The 13,035-nt window shown below is 46.2% G+C and overlaps 1 protein-coding gene across 2 annotated transcripts in view; it reads right to left on the reverse strand.

Annotated features, from left to right (window-relative positions):
- The window catches only part of LOC147703608 (serine protease 27-like), a 454,299-nt gene that overhangs the window by 28,998 nt on the left and 412,266 nt on the right, over positions 1 to 13,035 (reverse strand). The gene's annotated exons all lie outside the window — the stretch shown is intronic.

The raw sequence follows: 13,035 nt of genomic DNA on the forward strand, positions 1-13,035 counted from the left end.
GTTTCACTTATGCCTGCGGGTTTGCAGGTACTGCATCTAGCTATGAGACGTTTGTGTTGCTGTTTCCCACATATGCTGTGTGAGATACTCTCAGGGCTGCTCATGCAAGATGTGGCCCTATCCCTTTTAAGCATTCTCAAAGTCCGATATTGTTTTTGAGGTACTTGCTGTGTGAAAGGTGGACAAGTGTACAAGTAGTGTAGCTGAAGGTGTCCCTACATGTAAGATGTGCTGTAAGCTCAACTGTGATGCTAGTCATTGTTTCCGTTGTGTCAGTCAAAACTTAAGATGTCAGACATATCTACTGGTGGATTGCATTAACATGTGTCCTCTCTCTTCTCACCTAGGAGGAGACCAAATGTGCATCATCCCTTTACAGTGCTGGCAGACATGGAGCACGAGGATGTCATCCCTTAATTCCATCTGGATAGAGATACCCTCAAAGACCTATGTGCTAAGTTGTAGCCCCACCTGCAACCTTGCAGGACATATCCAGGTGCTTTCACACCAACGCCTAAGGTGATGGCGGCCCTGCATTTTTTTGCTTCTGGATCTTTCCAGTACACCGTGTCCAGTGCAGGTGGGATGTCGCAACCTATGTTCAGCATGGTGCTGCGTGATGTCCTGTCCGCTGTGAGGATCTACAAGGACAGATATATCTATTTCCCCAGGGGATATGAATTGGCAGGTGTTAAGGATGGATGTATGACGTTACAACGCATACTTTTACCACGCATACCATTACAACGCGGTATTTACAACGAATACCGTTACAACGCATAGCGCTTAGAGGTGCTGGATAGTGGTAAGTATAATTTTATATTCCAACTCCAGTCCCCGTGGACACTAGGGAAGGTGTTGGATATAAAATTATACTTATTCCCTATCCTAGAGCGCCCCCCAGTGCAATGCGTTGTAATGGTATGCGTGGTAATGCCTGCAGTGTAATGGTAGTGCGTTGTAAAAACTTCGTTGTAACAGTTGTATACCGTTAAGGATGATTTTTATGCCCTTGGACCCATCCCCCATGTTGTTGGTGCCATTGATTGCACACTTGTTGGGCTGGTTCCACCACAGGCACGTAGGCACATCTATATCCACTCCATAAATGTGCAAGTGGTGTGCCAGGTGGATATGGTCATCTCGCACGTGTTTGCCACGTTTCGAGGCTCAGTCCATGACTCATACATCATGCGTAACAGCATTGTCCCACAGGAGATGGCTAATCTGCTTCCGAGGCATGCATTGTTTGTGGGTGAGTATGCAGAGTCAATTAGCATGCTGTCCTCTGTAACAGTAACATTACACAGTTTCTCTGTGTTTCTCACACCTAGGTGACTCTGCATATCCTAACCGTCCTTGGCTGCTGAGCCCAATGCGGAATCCCAGGACACCTGCTGAAGTCTGCTGCAATGATGCCCATGGGAGGACACGTTGTGTGGTGGAGTGTACTTTTGGTCTCCTGAAGTCACAATTTTGCTGCCTGAACAAGACCGGATGTGCACTGATGTACTCGCCCAGGAAGGTGTGTCATATTGCAGTTGCAAGCTGCATGCTCCACAACCTGGCCATTCACAAGTAGTTCCCCCTGCTCCTGGATGCTAATAGCAGCCAATGCCCCCGCCTGCAAACCAACCCATGTCCAGTGACAAGGGTAGTGGAGAGGAGGAAGGTGTTGACCTGCTTCAGCAGCTCATCAACCGCTACTTCACTTGAAGTTGAGTGACGATGTACAACAGACCCACTAACTGATGATGTCGCTGTTGTTGGCAATGTGAATGTGAGCTTTGTGACTGCAGCCCGTTGTTGAGTCAGTGGTGGCTGACGATGTTTCTGGAACAGGGTAGTTTGGCACATCTACAGGATATGTATGTTGGCACTGCTGCTCATTGTTTTGTGTGCATGATGGAGTAGCTTGATGGTACGTGTTGTGTGATGTCTGTGATGCCACCCCCTGACTAGTGAATCTTCTTCTGTTGTGTTTTCATAGGTCCCTTCAGTCTCTCCTTGCCCACGTACATTCCATATTCCTGGTACATTGTAATCATGGTGAAGACTGAACATCCTGGAATAAACACGGAGCAGAAACAACAATATGTGTATAAGAAGTATTTAATTACAATGGTGACATGTGAGAGCGTGACCATTTACATTGAGGTGATTAGTGAAGCAGTGAGTTACCAGTTATGGTAAATGAGAGAATTGAATAGTCACCACATTGATGTGGTGACCCAGTCCAACAGACAGATGCCATTCACAAGGCAGTGTCGGTAAGGACAGTCCAAATAGTCAATGCAGTAGCGAAGAGTGTTGCCATCATGGCTGGCTCTGTGACTGGTGTTTGGCAGGTGCTTTGCCACAGGATACTCCCAGGGATTTCTTGGTATGGTCCCTTTGTCTCTTGGCAGGGGGGCCTCTGCTGTAGGGCCAGTATGGTCTGAGGACTCACCCCTCTCTCTGTGGTCGCAGGAGAGGATGTTGAACTGTCATCCTGCCGCCCACCAGAGGGAGGTGGAGGTGTTGGTTATGGCGCAGACCTGTTCCTCAGTTCCGCCACTAGCTGACCCAAGAGGTCCACAATTTGGCCCATGTGGATGTACATGGACCTCATCAGCAGGAGGAGCCCACGTGAATCTTCTTCTGACCAGCCAGTTCGTCCTTGGACCCGTTTATAGGCCACAAGGACTCTGTTGGTGTTGTCCAGGGCTTCGGTCCCAGGGTCTGGTTGTCTGTGTCTGACCCTGCCCCTCCCACCTGCCCTGCTGCCACGGACCTGTTGCCTCACCACTGTGGCCCCGCATCCTCTCCCTGCCCTCCTCAGTTGGTGGTGTGAGGTGGTCATCCTCTGAGACAGGGAGAGTGTTGCAGCCAGCACTGGTTGTGGTGGTGGAGGATGCACAGGCCATAATAGGAGGGGTCTGTGTATCAGTTGGTGTTAATGCAGATATGGTGGGGGGACGATGGGGTCCTGGGACCTGTTGCTACCTGGCACACCAGTTGGGCCTGCTCCGAGCGCCTCGTCCTCTGAATCCCAGGAGTCAACATCCCATGTTCGAGGGGGGAGAGATTGGCTCTGCAGTTTGTGTGTGATGTCCTCTGCAGTCAGTTCTTGGTCACCGGTGGGACAGATGGGACATGGTCATTGTAGTGCACCCCGCAAGCTTTGTGTTATATGTGTATTTTTCACTGTTTGTACACCACACAGTTGACTATTCATCATATTGTTTATATGCACACTACTGTGCCTCCTGACAATATGTTGGGGTACATGCATTACTTTTCCATGCCTTGACGTGTTGAAATATAACATGCTCCACCTGCATATTTTGTGATTACAAGAGCATGTTGCTATATAGTGACTAGCGCAACAAAGAGTTTATGTGATGGCTCTTTGTTGAGTACTCTGCCTGGCAGATGTTACATCTGAGCATGAACTGGCCAATGCCAACTCATTCTTACATTTGTCATGTCATGTCATGTGCAAATCTCAATTTAAACCACCAACCATGCTTTCATTGTTTTCATATGGTTTTAGCTGTTCTGGCCACATGGCACTTACACATGGCATTCAGTGCTGTGCATAATTGTGCACATACTTTCTTCTACATGTGAATTGGTGTGTCACACTTTGGTTGCTGTGACAGTTACATTTGCTTAGCTGCCTACACATTATGAATGGCAATAGGATCTGTGTATATTTTTGTGTTATGAGAGGGCTGGTGTTGTCATATGTCACCATGCTTTTTGAGAGGAATGGCTGGGTGGCATGTACTGGCTACTTACCTGTTCTGTTTTCACATGTGTGTTGGATTTGTGACACATCTGTGTGTGTGTGTGTGTGATAGAAGCTTCTATCCTGCTCAGCGGTGTGACAATAGAGCATAAGATGGCTTCCTTCCTGTTAGTTTGAAGTGCACAATGCATTGTCTGACATATGCATCTGGTTTGGAGGGAGTGCTCCATCTTCATGATTTGTGGTACAAGGGGGCATGGAGGTAATATTAATGCAGGCCTCACACCCACAAACAGAACAACCTTGGTGACTGGCTGCCTACCTGTAAGTTCTGTTGATGTATAATTATGGCTGACACATGCTTCATGGTGGGTGGTTAGTCCCACATCCTGCTCAGGGGTGGGCCAGGGTGGCCTGGTGGGAGTTGTGGTGCAGGCCTGCCACCCCCAAACAGCTCTCCCAGGGAAGATGGCTATCTACCTGTTAGTTGAGGGGGAACCATACAATGGCTGGCACATGCTTCTGGGTGGGGGAGTGTTCCATCCTGATCAGCGGTGGGAAAGGGGGTCTGGTGTGAGTTTTTGTGCAGGCATTCCACCCCAAACAGCCCAACCTGTGAGGATGGCTACCTACCTGTTAGTTTGTTTGTAGTGATACCATGGCTTCCAAATGCTTCTGGGGGAGTGCTCCATCCTGCTCAGGGGTAGGACAGGGGTCTTGGTGGGAGTTGTAGTGCAGGACTCCCACCCCCACACAGCCCTCTCTGGAAAATGGCTACCTACCTGTTAGTTTGATGTGAGCAATGCAATCTGTGCCACATGCCTCGTGGGGGAATGCTCCATCCTGCTCAGGTGTGTGACAGGGTTCCTGTTGTAGTGCAGGCCTCCCACCCCCCGCACAGCCCTCTCTGGGAAGATGGCTACCTACTTGCTAGTTGTAAGTGTACAATGAAATGGCTGACACATGCATCTGGGTGGGAGGGAGTGCTCCATCTTGATGAGCTGGGAAACAAGGGTGCCTGTTGGTTGTATTACTGCAGTCTTTCCACACCCAGACCCCCCTCCCTGTGAATATGTCTACCTACCTGTTAGTTTGATGTGAGCAATGCAATCTCTGCTACATGCCTCAGAGGGGAGTGCTCCATCCTGCTCAGGGTTGGGACAGGGGGTCTGGTGTGAGTTGTAGTGCTGACATCCCACCCCCAAACAGCCCAAACCTGTGAAGATGGCTACTACCTGTTAGTTTTTTTGTAGTGGTACAATGGCTTCCGCCTGCTTTGGGGGAGTGCTCCATCCTCCTCAGGTGTGTGACTGGGCCTGGTGGGAGTTGTAGTGTAGGCCTCGCAACCCCAAACAGCCATCCCACGGAAGATGGCTACCTATCTGCTAGGTGAGCGGAAACCATACAATGGCTAGCACATGCCTCTGGGTGGGGGAGTGCTACATCCTGCTCAGGGGTGGGACAGGGGGCATGATGGGAGTTGTAGTACTGATTGCCTGGACACATACAACCCTGTAAATGTTGGCTACCTTTGAGGTGATTCAGATGGAGTGAATTTTACATCTGTGAGACATGTGTTGGATATTGTGGTTGTCGGGGAATAGGATCTGATCTTATGGTTACCCTCACTTTTTGCTGATGTTTCACTGTTTTTTTACTTTAGTCTGGATGGGGCCCTGCTATCCAGTACCCCAGCCTAGCTTCTTCCTCTCTAAATGTATTCCATTTACTTTAGGTACACTCCAGTTTGGTTACTGGGGTACCCCTATGAGACCCTTGTATATGGTACCTTAGGTACCAAAGGCATTGGTACCCCAGAGGCCTACCAGGGGCTGCAGTATGTATTATGCCACCCCTGAGAAGCCTTTAAAAATGGCACTACAGGACTTCTACTGCAGCCTGGGTAAGGTGGTGCATGCACGCTTACTTAGATATAGGATACCTATAACTACCTTAAATCATTACACATATAAACCTATCAGTCTCCCCTATGGCAAACCTTATCAATCCTAAGGGCAGGGTGTTTGGTTTTGTCAGAGAGGGGGAACCTGCATGAGCAGGACCCTTCTTCAGCCTTCTGAACCTATTCTTTGGGTCTGTTCTGTGATGCATCCAGACCATATACCCTTAAGTGCATTATAACCTCACTGTAAATGCTAACTTTGGAATGGCTGCACCGAAACATGTAGTGTTTGGTGTCAAATACTTTGGAATCCTACCCCCCCCCACCTGTCCTGGCAGTGGGGGTAGAATTCCACTCTTCTAGAGGGAGAGACATGTACATATCGGTATACCTGGTACCAGTTTCTAAGAGCTGTGGCATCACAAAATGGATGTTGCAGCCATAGACACGAGTCTGGATAAACTCCAGAAAGGGAGGCCTGGACAATAGGTTTCCTGTCACAGGGAGGTGTAGCCACCAGCCAGACAGGCCTTAGTGGATTGGGGCTGGGTGGGTGCACGTTGAGAGTGCTTTGAAGTCTGCACTGGGGGCACATTTGGTGTCCCTGTGCATAGCCCAGTGCAAACCGGTTGCAGGAGCTACCAGCCCCTGCTCTGGCACAAAACTGAACAAAGGAAATGGGTGTCGCCCCTCCTCTTTCCAAACTCTCCCATAGGTGGGTCTCCTGTGTATGTCCAACCCCTTCCTTGGTTATAAGAAAGGAGCCCCTGACTACAGGACTTTAGATTACACCTGGACAAAAGCTCTGCTACAGATATCCTGGAACTTCAATGATCTACATGACTAGATGACTGAAAAATCTCCCTTGGAGTAAAGGAGTTACTCCCCTGCTTGGCAGGCACCAATGAAGCATTTGGCGGTCTGCATTTCAGAAGCTCCCGCTGGACTCCGAAGTATTTGCAGCCCAGGAGGTGGATTTCCAGACTTCCCAGAGGCTGATCCGAGTCACCAGCAAAGCTGCGAACCACAGCCCTCCTGAGTGATGTGGAACCGCAACTCCTGGACACTGTACACATTTGCAAGTGCATAAGCTTCTCAATTTTCTTTGAGGCTGTGCTTTGGTTTACTTGTAGCCCAAGCCCTGAGCACCTTTTGCACTGAAGATTGCTGGCCTACACTCCAGAGTGTTCCTTGAGCCAGTTATGTGTGTTTCTGCTTGAGGCCCCTTTGCGATCCCTGGTCTGTTGACTTGTGGATCCCTGTGAAGGTAACTCTGATTTTACTTGGGCTTCCCTTGTTGCTCCAGATGTGCCCTGACTCTCCACTGCGTGGGGAGTCCCTCGGACCTTGCTGGTCTGCACCGAAGCATTTCTTCACTTTCTGCATGGGTTGCGGTTACCAAGGCTTGTTAGGTCCAATCCAGTCACCAATTCTGCAGCACTTGACATCCTTTGCGGGACAGCGCAAATGTAGCTTCTGGTTGTCATTGACCCCTTCTGGTGCTCGTGGCTGCAGAGTCAAGCTTCACCTTTTCAATATGAAATCACACAACATCGGTGGGCATTCGAATATCATGCCCCTGGTCACTGGCAAGTTACCCAGACTCTGTCCCCTCTGCTTCCAGGTTCTTCTCATCTTTGATCCTGGCTTGGATTACACCGGACACTTTCCTCTTCGACGACAGCAGCACTTTGCAGCAGTTCGCCATTGAAATCAATGACGATTCCTGACACCAAAAGACACCTATGCGCCCAGCTTTCCTGGGTGAGGTTATTGTTGTTATTGTTATTGCGTATTTATAAAGTGCATAGCTACTCAATAGAGTTTCCCGGCGCTCAGCAGAACATGCGTGAACAATTCCAGGACCAGCACGCCGGAAGGGACTAAGCATGGAATAACCATGTTTTTAGTTGTTTTCTGAAGAGCTATACATCAGTCAATTGTCTGAGTTTAATGGGAAGTTCATTCCAGAGGCGGGCCACCTGGACTTGGAATGAATGACCACCTCTGCGAGAACAAGCACATTTAGGCACCCTCATGTGATGTTGTTGTGCATATCTTAAGCTTCTGCCAGGTGTATAAAAGAAAACCCTTTTCCTGATGTAATGGGCTTCTGTACCATGTAGCGCTTTAGTTTTTTAAATGGGGAGAGATCTGTGCTCTCGGGCCCAGCATCAGAATAGTTCTGGCTGCAACATTTTCGATAACCTGGAATTTGTTCAGGAAACAGTCTGGTAAGCCCAGATATAGGACATTTGCATAGCCCAACCTTGAAGTAATGAGGGCTTAAACCACTGTCCTTCTATGGGTGATCGAAAGGAGAGGTAGAAATCTCCGGAGCATTTTCAGTAAACCATAAAACGTTCCTACTACCAATAGGACTTGTTTTTTCACATCGAGAGAATTGTCCATTTTTACCCTTAGATTTCTCACAACTCCTGCAGATGCCTGAGGGGGTGACATATCTATAGGCCACCATCGTCTCCATGCATTCCGAATAAAAGAAGCAAAGAGAATCACATCAGACTTTCAGGATTGCATTGAAGCTGGTTAAGTCTAACACATACAAAGACCTTGCTAAGACAGTTGTTAATCCTCTCTCAAAATCCACACCCTTTTTACAGGTAAACAACAGCTGAGTATCATCAGCATAGGATATGATTGTTGCATCTCCGGCTTCTGCCAAAGGGGCGAGGGGAGCCATATACATGTTAAACAAAAGTGGGCTTAAGATGGAACCCTGAGTGACACCGACCTTCATGGGCGGCATGCAGTCCGCAAATGGTGGGGGCCAGACCTCCTGGCATCTGTTCTCCAAAAAGGAGGCAAACCACTCTAACACCGTGCCCTCAAGACCGCATTCCCCCAATCTCTGTAGGAGTCGGTCGTGTAGCACGGTGTCGAAGGCTGCTGACAGATCCATCAGAACCAAGACCGCTCTCCCGCCCATATCGAGAATCTCTTTGATGAATTCCGAGTTCTCAAATAAAGCCGTCTCCGTGCTAAAATTTGTACAGGAAACCGGATTGGCTCGTGTGGAAAAGATTGTTAGTTTCAGTGAACTCGGTAATTACCGAGTTCACATGTTTTTCCATAGTTTTGGCAAAAAAAGGCAGGAGAGAAATTGGTCTGTAGTTAGATGTTAATGTGGGATCTGCTGTAGGTTTTTTTAACAGCAGCAGGATTTTGGCCTTTTTCCAAATGGATGGAACCTGGCCGCTACTCAGTGACAGATTAATAACCTCGTTTATCTCTTTCTTAATAATGTCGGACAAAGTTGCCAGTATTCTTGGAGGGCATGGGTCAGCAGGGGTGCCAGAATTTATATTTTTCATTATTTGTATGGATTGCTCCAAATAATGGGGGGAAACTGGGAGATGGAAACTTTGCATATTAGGTTGGTGCTAGGGGATGTAGAAAGAGAATTATCCGGAAGTCCCTGGGGGATGAAAAATATGATTGAATGCCAGATATTTTCTCATGGAAAAAAGAGGCCAGCTGACTTGTCCAGATTTCGGATACATCACATTTCGTGATAGCTGCTTTGGGCAAGGTAAAATGTTTGACAATTAAAAAAAATCCTTACTCTTGTTACCAGATGCCTCAATCCTGGCAGAGAAGAACATTTTCTTCTCCTCCAAGATTCTGCAGTGATGCAATGTTAGCTTCTTTTTGTATATTGCTTTGCTATCTTCACTTCAATTATTCCTCCATACTCTTTCCAAGTGTTTACAAGTGCTTTTACATTTCCTTAAGGTTTAATTGAACCAAGGTACATCTTGCCTTGCTGTACGTTGCACTGGTGAGGACTGCGGGGCAATGGTCTTAATGCCTTGCTTTATCCAGTTCTCCAAATTGATGGCGTTATCCTCAATATTACTACCCATAGAGAGAGGGTGAGAGGTGAGCTCTATGCTTAAGGCCTCAGGAGTGATTTTATGAAAGGGTCTTGATATAAAAGGAGACTGCTTCTCCTTGGTGTAGGCCGGTTTTGTTAGTTTATATATCTTTAAACCTATCAGAAAGTGACTCGAGTACTCCAGTGCTCCTGTGGGTGTTGGCCCTAGAACCTCTTAAGTCTAAAGGGGTTTGCTCAAAGTCCTCTCCTAAGTGTCCTTAATCTTTAAATTTCCAACTGCGACTTTCGCCATAGAAGCTAACGGCGTCTCGCAGCTGAGTGCTCACACTGCACGTGTCCCCCATGGGTCCCCTGTGTCACTATCTTAGGTGGGTGCTTGTGGCCCCAGCAATTCTACAGGCTCTAAGCCTTGTGTCTAGTCAAGTCATAGTTCTTATACCACTTTCTTAATATATGGTTTGGTACGCCCCTAGGGCTCAATGTATATTGTGCTAATTTACTGTGTGATATTAAGTGTAACGTATGTGCTTTTAGCTCTAGCCTCATAAAGAGACTAGTAGGGTGTGTTTAGAATAAATACATATTTTTTATATATATATATATACCTGGTGTGGTTCTCCTTTCATTTGGTCATTCAAGAGATTATTGACTGGTAAAACAAACTGCTTTACAATCCTTCAAGACTTAGCCTGAAGGCTGCTCTCCATAACTACCACCAGGATAGCGTTCAATAAAGGTTGCCTTTAACCTATCACCTCTAAGGGATTGTTTGGACTGGTGCAAGGTGCCCATTATAACTAGTGGACAGCATATGCCATGCCAACTTCTCACAGTGGTGCATATTTTTATATTTCGGCCTCTGAGATGTAGCTTTGTAGTTGTGCTGGACAGCACATATCAGTGTAATGATGTACATTTGTTTGTACTTACCAGCCTGAACTCCCCTGGCTATTCCTGTGAGAGTCTCTGGATGCAGTATGGCAAGCACCTTCTCTTCCCATGCAGTGAATGTTCTTAGTGGAATGGGAGGGCCACAGCCAGTCCTCTGAGCAAGCTCACACTTCTTGCTTTTCTTCTTTTTGAGAACACTCTTCAGGTCATGCCACCGCTTCATGATTTCCTGTGTGTTGCGCGGGGTGGTCCCTACTGCATTGAGCTTGTCAACTATCCTTACCCACGTTTGATTTCTTGTGGCTAATGGTGTCTGTTGGACCAGGTTACCAAACAGTTGTGGTTCTACTCTGAATATCTCATCTACCATGACTGTCAACTCACTCTCTCTGAATTTGGGCATTTTCTGTGGTGCCATGGTGTGTGATGTGCAAAGGGGTTAGAGGTGCACGTGTGTAAGTGATGTAGTGGGGGTGATGTGTATGGTGTGTGATGTGCAGAGGGGTTAGAGGTGCATGTGTGGAAGTGGTGGTGGTGCTGTGTGTGGTGTGAGTAGTCATGGTGTGTTGATGTGCCTCTTCCTTTGTGCTCTGGTGTTCACCCTTTAGTTGTGGAGTATAGCAAAGGATTCTGGTCAGGGAAGGAGCTGGTTTAATACTGAGTTATGTGGATGTGTCCAATTTGGGTATTGCTGTCAGGTGTGTTGTGTGGGTTGACCTGGGATTGATATTTTTGTAGTTGCCATGTGGGTGTGTCATTTGGGTGCGTTAGGTGTCTTTGCGGGCAGGGCTAGTTTGATGTGCGCATTTTTCTGAGTTTATTTGGTCGACCGCTATATTTGTTTCGTAGCGTCTGCAGGGGTGGTTATGCTACAGCTCTTCAGCCGGGTCTCCGATTCATCACTGTTTGTGACCGCGGTGGTCGGAAACAGCGGAACGTACCGCGGTCACATCGGGGATTTCCTAATTTTCAGGGCGGTGTCTCCGCTGTCATGGCGGGGGTTTGGTGATTTTCCGGCGCGAATCCGACCGCCGCGGAAGGATTTTCGCCTTTTCCACCGGCTACGGTCGTTTTTTTGTTGTCTCATACGGCGCAGCTGGGTTTTTTGGGTGGTTGATCCTAATTGTACCACCAGTTTTTCCCGGTGTTGGCGAGCGGTTGATTTCCGCTACCATGGCGGTCAGGTGGTTTTCCGACCACCATGATAATAGACTCCTAAGTCTTTTATGTGTTGTTTTCTGCGGGTGGGAATGTACGTGCTTTTACTTTGTAGGTTTCAATTATAAGAAGTTAAAGGTGCCGGGAGAAGTCTGTTTTTTTTTTAAAGAAGTGTTTGTTAGTTTTAGTAACTAATATATTTTTAACACTTCTTTGTTTTTTTGGGTTTCCTGAAACGTTTCTTATCTTAAAAATATTTTCAGGTTTTTTATGGTTTCCGGATGGTTGTTTTGTCGATGGAGTATTTATTGTTTGCTACAGTAGAATTTTTGCATTTTATTGGAGAAAACTTTCTATGGATGATTTTATTCTTATTTAATTGGATTATATCAGAAGATGTTGGATTTTAGAGCTACGGCAACAAACTCGGTAAGTTTATTAAATGTATTTATTTGTGGGGGGGAATAATGCTATGTTTTATTGTTGTTGTGTCTTATTTTATTACATATATAATTAATTTGTGTGAATATATTTGTATTTGTATTTAAAAATATATTGCACACAGTAAATATAACTGTGGTAAAATAAATTCTTTTTATTTTTATGTTATGCTTTAGAGGACAGTATTTTGTATTTAATTTGTTTGGATGTTTTAAAGTGAAGTTTTAGCTATCATTCCTAGGTACTCCAAGCCTCCTGTACTAGGGTATAGTTTTACTTGCTGTTCTAGGTTTTGGTACATTTGTTTAGTCTGTTTGGATGTTTTTGGTTTTAGTTGAGCGAGATTGTTCCATTCGGAGTTCCTGATAGCTTTGTTCTTTTTGTAGTTTTTGTAGTGTTGGTCTGACTCTCCCTGTTGTTTGTTGGAAGGCATTATGCCATCCTTCTTCAGAGTTATTAGTTTTTGCTTTTTTATGTGTGCTAGTGTATACGTCCCCCCAGGGAATTTGAAATTTGGGCTGTCTTCTGTGGCCATATCTATGTAATCTGCCATCTCAGGTGTCTTCAAAGTAGTCCAATAGTGGACTTAATTGGTGTTCATGTTGTTGATAAAAGGGCCTTTCTAGTTGTATGTTGTAATGTTCAGCAACATCTGTTACTGATACATAGGCTAATGCGATCAATTTTTTTATTTGGTGTGCAAAAGATGTATTAGTTGCGTACTCTACACTCAGTGATGATTTTAGTTGGTGCCTCTATAAGCATTGATTAACCCCTTCCATGCTCATGACAAGGTCAGCTCGTCATGGGTGTTACCTGCGCTGTGCTTATGATGAGTTGACCTTGTCATGAACAATGGGATCTATCAGACTACAGCACAGGAGGGGAAAACCCCCTAGCAGCCAAGGTGTTAAAATGGTAATAACACCCTTGAATTAAGGTATGGGTATGATTTTAGTATAGAGTTGATCATTGATTGATCAAAATCTATAATGATTTTATGAGGGAAATAATCATTAGTTTCTTGTTTTACTTTATTTTGAATTTCTA

This window comes from Lissotriton vulgaris, chromosome 7, assembly GCF_964263255.1.
Source record: "Lissotriton vulgaris chromosome 7, aLisVul1.2, whole genome shotgun sequence".
Classification (NCBI taxonomy): domain Eukaryota; kingdom Metazoa; phylum Chordata; class Amphibia; order Caudata; family Salamandridae; genus Lissotriton; species Lissotriton vulgaris.